At 41.3% G+C, this 15,047-nt stretch overlaps 1 pseudogene; it reads right to left on the bottom strand.

Annotated features, from left to right (window-relative positions):
* Positions 1-10,676: 10,676 nt before the first annotated feature.
* On the bottom strand, positions 10,677-10,848 carry LOC143842507 (U2 spliceosomal RNA; annotated as a pseudogene).
* Positions 10,849-15,047: the final 4,199 nt, after the last annotated feature.

Below are 15,047 nucleotides of genomic sequence, written 5' to 3'. Positions count from 1 at the left end.
CACAAACCAGCCCTTAGGCAAGCACCTGCTTGTTTCAGTTGGATTTTTTTCAAACAAGAGAATCAACAAATAGGCAGATTTTGGACAGGAGGTATTGACAAGGCTCTGACATGGGTTGAAATTGTCTTCTGGCAAAAGAGCCTTTTTCTTCTCTGACTGCACTGTCTATCTCAATACTATTTTTATGATAATGAGCCTTGATTGTATTCCCTGCCTTGCAAAAAAAGAGCTCTGTAAGTCTATAAACCAAGAGTTTAAAGGAAGAAAAAAGCACAGTGTCATTTTTAGAAGCAGTTTGAAATTACCTCAGCCAGTTCAAATATTGTGATGAGAGCAGCAAATATGGACAAGGGTTTTAGTTTCAGGAAAATACATATTTTCCACATGTACAAAGCTCCCCTTGCTAGCACATATGGTTACCTGGGATATCAGGCTCACAGCAACCTAATATTTTGGCAAAATATCACCCTAGGGGAGATATACAGAAAAGGGAAAACATTGATTTTTTAATGTGGTGGTTTGTACAAAATGGAATTTTGTTTGAGGCTTTCCAGAAATTTGGACTGCTGGCTATAGTTCCTCCAGAGAAACTTACACAGATCAAATTAAGTAGTCAAACAATATTATATAATCTTTTAAAAATTGCATAAACCCATAGTATTTATTTCATAGATGCCCTCATAATAAACACGCATACTTTTAACACGCATTTTGTCCATATATTTAGACAAGTAAAGATATACATATAGGCAGGGTGTGTGTGCAGGAAAGCTTTCCTTTTTTAATCTAGAAGAACTTTAAAATATGTCACAGTGAACTTCAACTTTTATATGTTTTGTTCTTTTCTCTATCTTAAAAATTACCAAATGGGTTTTTTAAAAATATAAAACTTGTAAAAAAAAATACACTTCAAGGCTGAAACCTTGTCTTCCAAGTTTAAACCTAGTATAAAATTTTACAGCTAAGTCATAAACCCATGAAAATAGGGGGTTATAATGGAAATACTGACACGGCCCTAAATATATCAGCAGTAGCAGGCAGTGCTACAATATATACCATCCTCTATGCAATAAAAAAACAGGATATGAATAATATCAAGTGTTGGAAGGACTCCTTTCTTCTCTGTGGAGCTGGAGGGGGTAAAAATAAGAAGCTGACAGAACTGCTAAGAGAACATTGAGAGTGATTCAGATCTGCCTACTCAAGAGGCAAGATTATAATCTTGTTGTGTATTGTTTTTATGTGGGTTTTTTAGATTTTTATGTAAACTGCCATGAGAAGGTTAGCCCTGGGAGTGGTGGTCAACAAGTACAAATATAAATAATAAATAATCTCTCAAATCAAGGGTGGGAGGGCTGTTAAAATGATTTGAAACACCACTGGAACAGTCATCTCTGAACAGTTCACAGAGCTTAATGAGTTATGTGACTGATGCAGAATGGCAATTCAGTAAGTCTGGGCTAGCTGTTTTTAAAGGGACATATACCTGCAGCTGCTTGCTGCAGTATGCAAAGTGCCCAGCTGTGGTAAAAACAAACAAAAAGCTCCTAAAAAGATTTTCAGTATTGTGTCTGAACTTCTGTTACAATTAGAGGGGCAAGAGAAGGTATTAAACACATCAGCAGAATGGCTTTCTCTCTTTTACAGAAAACAGAGAGAATCTACAGAGTTATTTTCTCCATATTGATTATTATACTGTTCTGTAGAACACACACCCTTAACAGATTCACACATTTCATTTTCCCAGGACTGAAGGAAGTCTGCTAAAGCAAGCTTGGTCAACATGCTACCAATAATGCCCTTAGACACCCACCATACACATCAGCAAAGTAGGCAAGGTCAATATGACCTTGCAGACTGCCAATTACAGACTGCCTTCATACAAATAAAGGGATTTTTAACTTGGATCCACCCCACTGCTTATGGAAGAAAGATCTGGGATCTTGTAAATAGAACCAGTCAATCATGGTGGGACTTAGAGTATCACCAGAGCTGCGAACCATCCTTTTACCCTCTTTATTGTCATCTTCTTTCTGTTTGTCTTATCCTCCCTTTCCTTCATTGCCCGCACCAGTGATAAAATTTGTGACTCTAGACTCCAAATTCCAGTTTTCTTGTGATTAATTAATTAAATAGGCACAAGGGAGAAGTGAAGTTTTTTGTAAGAAAATAGAGTGTGCTGTGCACACAAAAGCCTACACCTTGAATAATTTTTTGTTTAAAAAAATGACATTGTACTCAGATTGATAGTAGAGTTTTGTTAGCATTCCTAATAAGAATAGATCTGCTTTATTAAGTCATTCCTGTTTGCAAGCAAACAATAACTTTCAATGATTGCATTGGACTGAAAATCATAGACCTGGTTTATGGAAATGCACATGATGTAGCAAGTTTTCTGATCTGACTGCTACTTTCAGTACTAATTAAAATTTCTGGACAGTTTTCAAAAGAAGCCCCATTTGTAATGTATTAGGATAATCTAACCAAGCTGTGATGAGAGCATCGAACCAAGCTGTGGCAAATCTCACTTTTAAAGGAAAGACCACAGCTGGCTCACCAACTGAAATTGGTAAAAACTGCTATATACTACAAAGTACTATTTTTTGTTTTGTTTTGAACCGTTCCTGACCAAAAGCATAAGATTCAGTTAATTGGCCCACTGCCTCCTGACATCCATCAAACTTCCAGTTTCTGTTTAACATTTGTAGCTCTGGGTGTCATCATTGGCATATGGATAGAACTTCTATCCTTGCAAGCACAGACAGATTCTTCTAGCGGTTCCATGTAGATGTTAGATAACATGGAAAAAGGCTGAAACTTACTGTAAACCACAGCAAAGTTGCGACATGGTCAAGCACATGTTCCTCAGCACAATTTTCTGGTATCAATTAGCTTATCAGGGCTAGAATCCCTGAAACATAGTTCCACCAAACAGTCAAAGTTCAATTCTCATGAATGAATGATTATATCCCTATGACATTTGATCACATAACTATAGTAATATATATGGACTATCCAAAATGGACTAAATTCATACATTACATCAGTTTATGGACATATGACTCTTGCGTAGACACAACTATTTAATTCCAGATTCAAAATTTAATATTAAGCTCAGAGGATCCATCACCCTTAGCATTTTTGCCAGTTTACTCTTCTTCCTTTATGGATCAGGTATTCTGGTGATGCTAATCAGGATATTATGTGTGGCTGAAAGGAAGCAGCCCACACTGTCATTATAACCTTCATGGTAACACAGAGCCAGACAAAGATCCTTGTTGCTCAGTATCTGGGTCTATAATCTGTCAGTTTCCTTCTGGCAGTCCTCATCCATCAAAACCTTGTTTAAGATAGTCAAAATGGTAACAAAATAAAGGTGTCCCTTCTGCTTAATGCTGTAGTCCAGCTGATAAAACTGCTTAGCACATCATTAGGAAGTTTCAGAGGGAAATCTTCTAGCTACCTCTTAGTATGTTGTGTTTAGTTTTCTATTTATGGATAGTTTTCTATTTGGGGGGACATGAAAGGATTTAAAAATGTTTCAGGTTGATCATGAAGGATCCCTGGTCTTTAGGGAGGCATGTGTGATATTGATTCAGATAATAGTTTAAAGCAGGAGTAGCAAATGCTGGCAGGGGCTCATGGGAATTGTAGCCCATGGACATCTGGAGGACCACAGGTTGACTACTCCTGCTTTAAAGGATAAGTGAAATTGCAATTATTTTTGAAGAACTAATCCTTAAATAATTGGTTTTCAGGAAAATACATAGGAAATTTGGCCACACCCACATTCAACATGTTTTGCACCAGGAAATTTCCTAGAACCACATGGAACATTTTGCTAAACTGATAACCTCTGTACATTAACACTGGTTGTTTCTGTGTTTGGATAATTTGCCTCTTTCCCTGTATTTTATCGTTACATGATCATTTTCTGTCACATACTGTCACTTTATTGCTGTTTCCCATGGCATACACCCACAGAATTATACAATATGCTTTAACTTACATTTCAAAATATGCTTGATAGAAGGAAAAGCTTGCAAAGTGTATAATTCATGGTTGTGGAGACACAAGTTCTGCAGATGTTGCTAACAGCAGTTAGTTCCCTACTTATGCGCTAAGCAAGACACCAAAAGACAATTTTGTTACTTAAAAGCTCCATTTATGATATCTCTTCCTCTCGCTCTGCCATCAGCAGGTTATATAAGTGAGAGCCCAATTGCAAGAGAGGTGCTATCACTTGAAGAATGCAGTTAGGTCTGTTTTTTCTGCAGTGCTGTGACTCATTTTCATTTAGTGCTCTCACACACATCACTGTAGTTCAGTTGTACTGTCCGGTAGGTCATGTCCATACCTTTCCATCATTTTGGATAATGTGCTGCTGTTTACTTTCATAAGCAGCCCTCTTTGCGTAGAGAGGTCAGACAGTTTAAGGCCTGCAGCATTAACTGTTTTATGTTTTGAGAATCAGTTATACAAGTATAGGAGAAGATATTTTCCTTTTGCTCACAGCTTAACCATTTCTAATCAAGTGCTCATCACTTGACCAGTTCTAGCATTGAGATCATCTGCAATAAAGATTAGAAAGTTAGGGAACTGGCAAGTCAAGTTATAATACATTTATAAGAGGGAAGATGAGTAACAGATTAAAGCATGTTGATTTTCAGTTGGGGGGGGGGATATAAGCTGATGTTACTGTAAAACAAAATTCAATCAATTGTCCTGGGAAAATTCTTATGTTGCTTAGCCAAGTCTCTTGTAATAACCTAATATCAAATGTGGATAAGAAGAGATTGACCTCTAGAGAGAGGCATTTAGTCTTACAGTCAGATGTATTCCAATTTATTATTTTCATATTATTGTAAGAATATTATAATTGACTATCAGATATGGTGTTTTCAATTAGACCAGCTGAAAGGGCAACATTGGGGTTTACAGAATACATTTGAATTTTGAGTTCAAGGGGAATTGGGGCTGAAGAGTCAGTGAAGTGTCATGAGAAGGTTTTTTTTATTTATGATAAAGGAGATAATCCCTCCCATGGCTTTGTGGCAGAGGAAACTTCAAATTTCCTCATGGTTTGTTTATCTCTTTAAATTAGGAGTTATTGTGTGTGGTTGAAGTGTCATGAGTTCTGCATTCTAGTTTTTGTTGTTATTAGCAAATTTAATTACTTCATTTTCTGGACTTTAATCAAGTGGGCTTGCAACTGACTTAATCACACCACATGAAAAGTACATGGTCCTTCCAACAATTTGTGATTCTCCAAAAGTGGGACAATCTTGTCACCTTCATTTAGAGGCCTGTGTCCTGGCTGATGAGGATTTGCTGCTGTTCCTTTTGTGTAATTTGAGTACTTTTGAATGAGATTTCAAAGGAAACTTGGTGGGGAAGAGGGTGGTTTTGAAAAGGTTCTTGGGAAAAATACCATGGTTATGAAGCCACTCCTGATTTGAGGGTGGAGGTTTTGGGGTCTAGAATAAGAGCATTGATCTAGAAGAATGAAGATTACTGGTTTCTTAAAACAGGTGATGAGAGGATGGGAGGACCACTCCAGGAGATGATAATTTAGTCCCTTATCACTGAGGCATTCCCAGACAGTCTGAAGAACTGTCACCCTCTACTGAAGAAACATCACTGGACTTGCATTTAAAGAAAGAAAGTTGATAGGGTAGCCAGTGAGTGGTAGAATTTTGATTACATGTCTAAACAGCCAGTAGGAGAAGCATTGAGCATGACTAGAACCCTGCCTAAGACTGCATTGTGAATTACTTGCTCATCCACTAATATATTAAAATCACAGAAGTACTGCTGTGGAGAAAATCTGAACTACCTGATGAAAGCTAGATTTTATTGGATATGGGATATTTCAGATATCAAAAATTCAACAATGTCATCAGACTTATTGGTTTCAAATGACTGGATTAATGCATGAAGAAAAGCTTGGAAACTATTACAGAAGTTTCAGTATTTCATCATTTTTCTAATGTTTCTTTGTAAAGTAAATTATACTTGGAAATAGCAATGTGTCCTGAGCAAGATGTATTCTGGTTATTGCTTTCCTATTAGCCATTTTATAGCTTCCATAACACAGCCAAGGATTTTTAAAAGAGTAACAAATCTTTGTTGTGGTTGACAGCAGAATAATACTTGGTTACATTTTAATAACAAGCATAAATGCAGTAACTTGGATGTGGATTAAAGGCAAATTTATATGGACGACTGAGTTTGGTAAAGGTCCATTTAGTGTTCTAAAATGACAAAGTGTAAAGCTGGGTGCACGCACATTATAAACACAGTCCTAAGCATCTTCTGAAAGACACATGATCCTCACAGGTAGACCCATTTGGAATGTACTTGGAATGAAGAAAAACTGTTTAGGTGATTTTAGTTGATTGGCATTCACAGGGCTAAAGCAATTAAAATCCAAGTACATGGGCTTAACAGGGTTGTGGATCAGGCTGCACAAGTATCAAGTTCATTCTTTATTGACTTGTCATTCAGACTAACCCTGCCACATCACACTTCTCTTGAGATTGGGAATAAATAAAGATTACAGTAATTGACTGCTGCATATTCATTGCTTCAGCTAAGCACGAAATAATTATTTGCAGAGTTTCAGGGTTATGTTAATGCTAATCTAACCTTTCTGTCAAAGAAAACCGAACAAAATGCTAATAGTGTAACTCCAAACAAGAACTGAAATTGCTTTAGAAGAGACTGCTTTTGATATAGGAGATGTTGTTCTTTTACAGAATCAATAGTCTGCAGTGCATAAAGGATATCTATCTAGAAAAGTAGGCACGTATGAGCACTGAAATTTCTATCCACTGGATATTTTAAACTTTGGAAGCAGAACATAGCTCATTAAAATCCAGGCAAATGGACAGTAAAATTATTCTTGTTCTTTGGAAGGAGAGATAAAACTTGTATGCACACAGGTTAGGAACAGTTCAAAAAAGGTAATATCGTTGTACTTGTAAACCCATTACTGCATGTCCTTTCCCCTGCAGCCAACAGAAACAGCATCCTGCCCTCCTCCAAGTGACAACCTTTCAAATACTTAAAGAGGGCTATCATGTCCCCTCTCAACTTCCTTTTCTCTAGGCTGAACATTCCCAAATCCCTCAACCGATCTTCATGGGGCTTGGTCCCTTGGCCCCAGATCATCTTTGTCGCTCTCCTCTGTACCCTTTCAATTTTATCTACGTCCTTCTTGAAGTGAGGCCTCCAGAACTGCACACAGTACTCCAGGTGTGGTCTGACCCATGCCATATACAATGGGACTATGACATCTTGTGATTTTGATGTGATGCCCCTGTTGATACAGCCCAACTTGGCATTTGCCTTTTTTACCACTGCATCACACTGCCTGCTCATGTTTAGTTTACAACCCACAAGTACCCCAAGATCTTGTTCACACACAGTGTTACCTAGAAGCGTATCCCCCATCCAGTAGGCATAGTCGTCATAGGACTTGGGGGGCAATGGGAAGCGGTGGTTTAGGTTGACCTCAACCAAGTGCCTGGAGGAGGAGCTCCCTTTTGTAGGCCCTCCGGAACTGCTCAAGTTCCGTCAGGCCCTGATCTCCTTTGGGAACTCACTCCACCAGGTGGGGCACAGGGATTAGACGGAGAGGGATGAGGCCAATAAAGGATAACAAAGGGAAGGGACACAGAAAAATTAGGTGAAGGGAAACAGAAAGGAATGAGAAACATGTGGAAAAGATGGAGAGAAATTAAGAGAGAGAAAGGTTTATCTTACTGCAACACACTTACTACTGATTTGCAAGACCTGGCTGAGCTGGGTGCAAGGAAAGGGGGGGGGAAGAATACATATTTAGCTTTTATAGATTAATACAAAACCACTGAATGCAAAATGAAGTAAAGCAATTACATACCAAAGGTGGGATGTGTTGGGGTTCCACCGTAAGTGCAGCTTGAGGAAGGCCTTTGAAGGGGCCCTTGCAGCCAGTGTCATGCATGGTCCAGCTGAATAACTTTCCTCTAATTTTCAAGGTACAGTTGTAGCTGCAGCCAGTAGGGGCGCAGGGAACTCCCAACACAGAAAAAAGCATACTAGGATAAGCAAGACTTCCCTTGCTCCAGACTGAAGCAAACTTGCTGAAAATATTGTACAGCCAAACCAGCTAGCTGATGGATGCTACAGTAATTGTCAGACTGCAGGTCATTTTCTCTAGTGGTCTAGCCTTTACCGTTATTTAGCAGGTTTCTTCATTGTTCAAATGATTTTTATCTTGGTTTCTTTTTGCTGGTAATGATAGGTGAGTTACTTTTTCTGTGGTAAAAATTATGTTTTGTGCCCTTAGAATTAGACAGACATATGTTAAAATATCTTCAGGATTAAGCATTCATGGGACTGTTGTTTTATTAGTTTTGCTGAGGTGTCTCTGGGCCTGTAGGTGTCCTCATTCTGAAACAGGGACAAGTCAAGATGTTCATTTCCTAAACAAATTATATTGTTTTCTGCTAAGTTGGACCCTTTGTCAGTGTTATTCCTGTCTGCCTGACTCGCAGCATCTTTCTAAGTTTCAAATAAAGGTATTTCTTGTCACCTTATTTTTTTTTCTAAATTGAGATGGTGAGGATTGAACCAAGATCTTCAGTATGCAAAGCAGAAGGTCTATAACTGATACATGGCTGGATCCCCTCCCACTGTGGCATTAATCTACAGTATCAAGGATGAACTTTTATCTTACAAGCATTGAGAGAGATTCTGCTTCAGGTAAACAACCTAAAGAGAACTGCTCCATCCCAAAATTCCAAATAGGGATAACAGCCTCCAGCCAGGACCTGAGGAAGCCCTGGAATTACAGCTCATCTCCAGACACAGAGACAAGTCCCCCTGGGGTAAATTAAAGCTTGTGGGAACATTATATGCCACTGAAGCCCCTGTCCTCCCCAGGTTCCATCCACAAATCTCCAGGAGTTCCCTAGCCTGTATCTGGCAACCCTATCCCCAGGAGGGATCTGGCAATCCTAGTTCCAAAGCCCTGTTCTGTGAGCTTATCCGTGTACACTGTGAGTATATGCCTGGGTCTTTAGTTTTTATTCTGTACTGATCAGGGTCCTATAACACCATAAGGAAATAAAATAATAGCTTAAGAAAGTAAAACTAGGACAGCTGCTTTACCCTTAATTCAAAAGGTTTGTAGTTTGAAAACGAAGGTTTTTGTTTTATCCTGGTGATACATAGATTTCTGTAGACCCATAATGAGAGCATGATAGAAAAACTGACCCAAATGGTACCATTAGGGGAGAATTCTGTACTCTTTTTAAAAAGCACATGTAGTATAGAATAAGTGTCTAGGGCCAAATTATAAAGCGTTTACTCATAGTGATGGGCAGTTACTCAATTGTCCTATCGATCAGGTGTCACACTGTCCTTTATTAAAGAAAAGATGTAATACCAATATGCCTAGGGGATTGGATTTTTATTGGTAAATGGCAACAGATGTCAACATCACTATAAATACCAGCAAAAAAAATTGCATTGAACACAATGATACCTACATATAAATTAAAGGGCAATATCAAGTACTTATACTTACCAGAGTAAACTAATTGCAAATGCTTTGACATCTTGAGACGATAGTGTTGATGTACAACCCTAAACGGACACTCCAGGTCCTTCCTGAAAAAGATTTGAAAACTCAATTAAAACAGACCTTTACTGGGAGGGGGGGCAGCAATTTTTGAACCAGTTGACTTGACTAGCTATAGGCCAGAACTGAGTCTGATCTTTTTGATCAAGGTTTTGAAAGTGATAACCTTGCAGTTCCACATATTTCTGGACAAAACATCAGTAGTCTGACTTTCAGCCCAGTCTTTTCTGGAAAGTATGTATCAGAAAGTGGTGCTGGGGAACTTCTGCTTGTCCATTGGCTTCATAGAATCATAGTTGGAAGGGGGCCATTGAGTCTGACCTCTGCTCAATGCAGGATCAGCCTAAAGCATCCAGGATATCTGTCCAGCTGCCACTTAGACTGTCAGTGAGGGGGAGCCCACCTCCTTAGGCAGTCAATTCCATTGATGAACTACTCTGACTGTGAAATTGTTTTCCTGATATCTAGCTGATATCATTCTCCACATAGTTTAAACTCATTACTGCAGGTCCTATCCTCTGCTACCAAGAGGATGACCCATTCACTGTCCTCCTCTAAGTGACAACCTTTCAAATACTAAAAGTTTTTTGTTGGTCCTACCCATCAGGCAAGCCACAACCTGGACCTTATTTCCAGCACGGGTTTGAATGTGGATCTGGTTTCAGCTGAGCCTGTACCATCATCAGACCACTATGCCCTAAAGGCCTGGCTAAGGTTTCCACCCCCTGCTCAGTTGGGTGCCGAGTACATTTTAGCTCACCGGCAGAGAATTATGGATCTGACTGGATTCCTGAACGCTCTGCAGGACCCAAAGCTTCCCGGCACTTCTCTAAATGGTCTGGTTAGTGACTGGCATGACAGAATGCTGGCCACCATTGACAAGATAGCCCCTCAATGTCCTTTCTGCCCCTATCTCAAGTGGGTTCCTTGGTACACTGAGAAGCTCCATGAAAATAAATAGGAACTGAAACGACTAGAGCAAGTTTGGAGGAAGATTCGGGACGAAGTTCCAAGAACATCTTATAGAGACCCAGTTTGGTGTAGTGGTTAGGAGTGCAGACTTCTAATCTGGCATGCCAGGTTCAATTCTGCACTCCCTCACATGCAGCCAGCTGGGTGACCTTGGGCTCACTACAGCGCTGATAAAACTGTTCTGACCGAGCAGTGATATCAGGGTTCTGATACTACACTTGATCTTAGCCAAAAGGCCGAGAAGCTTTGAGCCTCCTTTGGATAGAGAAAAGCAGCATATAAGAACCAACTCTTCTTCTTCTTCTTCTTCTTCTTCTTCTTCTTCTTCTTCTTCTTCTTCTTCTTCTTCTTCTTCTTCTTCTTCTTCTTCTTCTTCTTCTTCTTCTTCTTCTATGCAGTCGAAGTCAGTAAGATGCAAATTTTACTTGACCGAAATCATGTCTGCTAACTCATGCCCGGCCCAATTATTTAGGATAGTTTGATCTCTTACCACCCTAGAGGAAGGGTGCCAAAATAACAACCAATTGTACATCAGCTGTGAGGCTTTTGCAAGTCACTTTGCAGACAAAATCTCGACACTCTGCCACAAACTCCCTTCCAGCCTGGCCATGGGATAGAGACAGTGCTAGTTGCTCTGACGGACGACCTCTGCCTCCAGTTGGACCAGGGCGGGTCGGCGCTGCTTGTATTATTAGACCTCTCAGCAGCGTTCAACATGGTTGATCATGAGCTTCTAGCTCACCACCTTGCTGGTGCCAGAATCAGAGGAATTGCCCTTCAATGGCTGATCTCCTTCCTCTGGGATCACGGGCAGAGGGTAGCACTAGGAGAGAGCACATCAAACCATCACCAACTGGCATGTGAAGTCCCTCAAGGGGCAGTTCTCTCTCCAATTCTTTTACCTTTATGCACCCTCTTGCTCAACTGGTATGGAGGTATGGGCTGGGTTGCCACCAATATGTGGATGACACCCAGCTCTTCCTCCTGATGGATGGCTGCCCTGACTCTCCCCCAGAAACATTAGTCAGCTGCCTGGAAGCAGTGATGAGATGGCTCAAGTAGAGTCATCTGAAGCTCAACCCTTCAAAGACGGAGGTCCTGTGGCTGGGCAGGAAGGGCCCAAGCAATGAAGTGCACTTACCCACCCTAGATGGAGTGCAGCTATCAATAACTCACTCCAACAGGAATCTGGGCATGATTCTTGATGCCTCCCTCTCAATGGAGGCTCATGTTGCAATGGTAGCATGGCTGGCATTCTACCCCCTTTGCCAAGCCAAAGTACTAGTGCCCTACTTGGCTACGGAACACCTAGCCATAGTGATCCATGCAACTCTAGTCTGGACTTCTCAAACTCGATCTACAGAGGCCTGCCCTTGACTTTAATCCGGAAACTGCAACTAGTCCAGAATGCGGCAAGGGTCCTCCCAGCAACACCTCAGAGGTCTCACATTCAGCTCATCTTCCAGCAGCTGTGCTGGCTTCCAGTTGAGTTCCAGATCAGACATAAAGTTCTGGTTATCACCTTTAAGGCCACACGCGGTCTGGGCTCAGTGTACCTGAGGGAGCGCCTCTCTGCTTACATCCCCCAAAGAGCCTTACACTCAAGCACTTCCAACTTTCTGGTGATCCCTGGCCCCAGGGAAGTTCGCTTGGCCTCAACCAGGGCCAGAGCTTTGTCCATCCTGGCCCACACCTGGTGGAATGAGCTCCCAGAGGAGATCAGGGCCCTAACGGAACTTACAGTTCTGCAGGGCCTGCAAACGGGAGCTCCTCCACCAGACATTTGGTTGAGGTCGACCCATGCCATCACTTCCCAAGGGCCCTCCTCCTGAGCTTTCTCCTATGGCACCCACCATAACTCCACCCAACCCACTGGACTATCAGTATGAATTAATTTAATGTTTCCCACATTTTGCTACTGTTCCATGATGCTTGTTGTTTCACTTCATTCATTATTGTTAATCTAAGTTATCTGTATGATTTCTGTTCTGTTTTATGTGAACCGCCCTGAGACTTCAGGGAGGGTGATAAATAAATAAATAAATAAAGACAGCAATCATGTCCCCTCTCAACCTCCTATTTTCCAGACTGAACATTCCCAAATCCCTTAGCCTTTCCTCATAGGGCTTGGTCCCCAGATCACTTATAATTCTCATTTCTCTCCTCTGAACTCTCTCAATTTTGTCCATGTCCTTTTTGAAGTAAGGCCTCCAGAAGTGCATACAGTACTCCAAGTGGTGTCTGACCAATGCAGTATACAGTGGGACTACGGCATCTTGTGATTCTTATGTTATGTCTCTGTTGATACAGACCAAGACTGCATTTGCCTTCTTTGCTATTGAGTCACACTGTCTCCTCAAATTTAGCTTACAATTCACAAACACCCTAAGATCATATTCACATACACTGCTACCCAGAAGTTTATCTCTCCTCCAATATGCATGCTTTTCATTTTTGTGACCCAGATGTAGAGCTTTGCTCTTCTTATTGAATTGAATCTTGTTCTCATTTGCCCAATTTTCCAGCATGTTGGAGGTGGAGAGAGCACTTATTCGCCTCCATGTATTTCTTTTGCATGTAGTCTGCTGGTTGTTTGCTGGGGGAAAGTGCTTTTTATGTTGGTGAATCCACTTTTTGGAATTCACTAATTTGCGCTTTAAAATGATGGATATCATGAGTAGTTTGTTGGATGGGAGAGGCTGGCGATGTCATGCGGAGCACCCAGAATATAGTGCCTGTGGGGGGGCATGACACTAAATTTATGGCATGCGGAAAGACTCTTCTAATCTGCCCTGCTATTTCCTAGACCTTTTCTTTGTCCAAAGTGGAGCCACCTTAGCTTCACTGGCTTTTTCTTTTGAAGAAAGCAAAGCATCTCCCTCTCCCTCTCCCTCTCCCTCTCCCTCTCCCTCTCCCTCTCCCTCTCCCTCTCCCTCTCCCTCTCCCTCTCCCTCTCCCTCTCCCTCTCCCTCTCCCTCTCCCTCTCCCTCTCCCTCTCCGTATGTGTGTATGGGTGTCTGTGGCTGTCTGTTTCTCTCTGTCTCTCTTTCAGAAACAGAGTATCAGAAATCTTTAATGCAGGCAAGCAAGACTTTAAGGTTTATCTCAAATGAAGTTCAGTTGCTAGCTAAAAAACAATTGTCACACACTGAACAGAACATACAGATTCTGAGATCCCTGATAAGAACTCAAGAAGGGTCTGTCCTGTCTTGTCAACACCAAAGCTCAAACCCAGAGTAGTCCTGAAGAAGACATCCAGGTATACCATGGACATAATGTAGTGGAGGTTGCTGGGACATAGGTAATAAGGGTGTCAAACTGGATTGGAAATATGCTAGAGATTTGGGGTTAGGCCCTGGGGGAGGTAGAGTTTGAGGAGGGGTGGGACTTAGTGGGTTGGATCTCCTTAGTGGGTTGGAGACTGGCTGGAGCTCCTGCCACTCAAGTGAGGGACCCATCGGCAGGCGCTTTGCGGCTGCCGATAGGTCCCTAACTTGACTGGCTGGCTGGAATGGCTGTCAGTCTGGGTGAGGGGCCAATTGCTGATGGCCCCGATCCCAGACAGTGACGGCCTCCAGTGGCCTTACTGTTTTATAAAGAGGAACAGATAAATAAACTGGAGATTAGTTGTAACTTCAGATCTCAAGGTCCCACCTGTAATAGGTAAAAATAATTGGGAAAAAAACCCAGAGCAAGTAAGGATGAAGAGAGGTTTTCTCAAGGCAGACACCTTGGTTGTGTTTCTAGTAGTTGGACAGAATACAAGAAACCTCAGCCAAATCATAATCGCTGTATGGCATGGGGGAAGAATTTGGGACCTTTTGTCACAGGTTTTCATGTAGTCTAGAATAAGCAAGAGAAGAAGCAATGCCAGCTGTTTTGAGGGTAATGGTGGGATTGATCCAGTGCTGGTTGACCATCAGTAGCTTCTTGCACATAGCAAGCAACACTAAAATGGAGTGAAGTGCTAATAAGCCATTCATTAGCCTGGTTTAACTCATGCCTTGGCATTTTGTATCTTCATTCCAGGATGCAAGAGCAAAGCACTGTGATCTGATACCTGACTCTCCTATTCCAAAGCACCCTGACCCTGATTCTTTTGTTGCTTCCTTGTTTGTCTCTGGCTATTAACAACCATGTCAATACAGCTGCTTGGTTAACTTGATCTCCTTCTGCTGTTTGAATGCATAACCAAGCTTTTATAGTACATGCAGAGGCACTTTGCAGCTTGCTAACAACATTCCATCTATATCTGGATGCCTTCCAGTAATGCTGTTAGCACAGTAGCTCTTGGGCATACAAGGCTGACTTTATAGCCACAAGGCAACTCCATTTGTATGCAGGTCTTCAGATCTGTCACCTGATAAAATTCGATGCCAGGTAATCTAGGGCTATAGTCCCTACTGCTTCCCATTCACAACATACTGCTTTGAAAAGAGAACACAGC

Source organism: Paroedura picta, chromosome 7 (assembly GCF_049243985.1).
Source record: "Paroedura picta isolate Pp20150507F chromosome 7, Ppicta_v3.0, whole genome shotgun sequence".
NCBI lineage: Eukaryota > Metazoa > Chordata > Lepidosauria > Squamata > Gekkonidae > Paroedura > Paroedura picta.
This window is presented reverse-complemented; position numbering and strand designations above follow the sequence as displayed.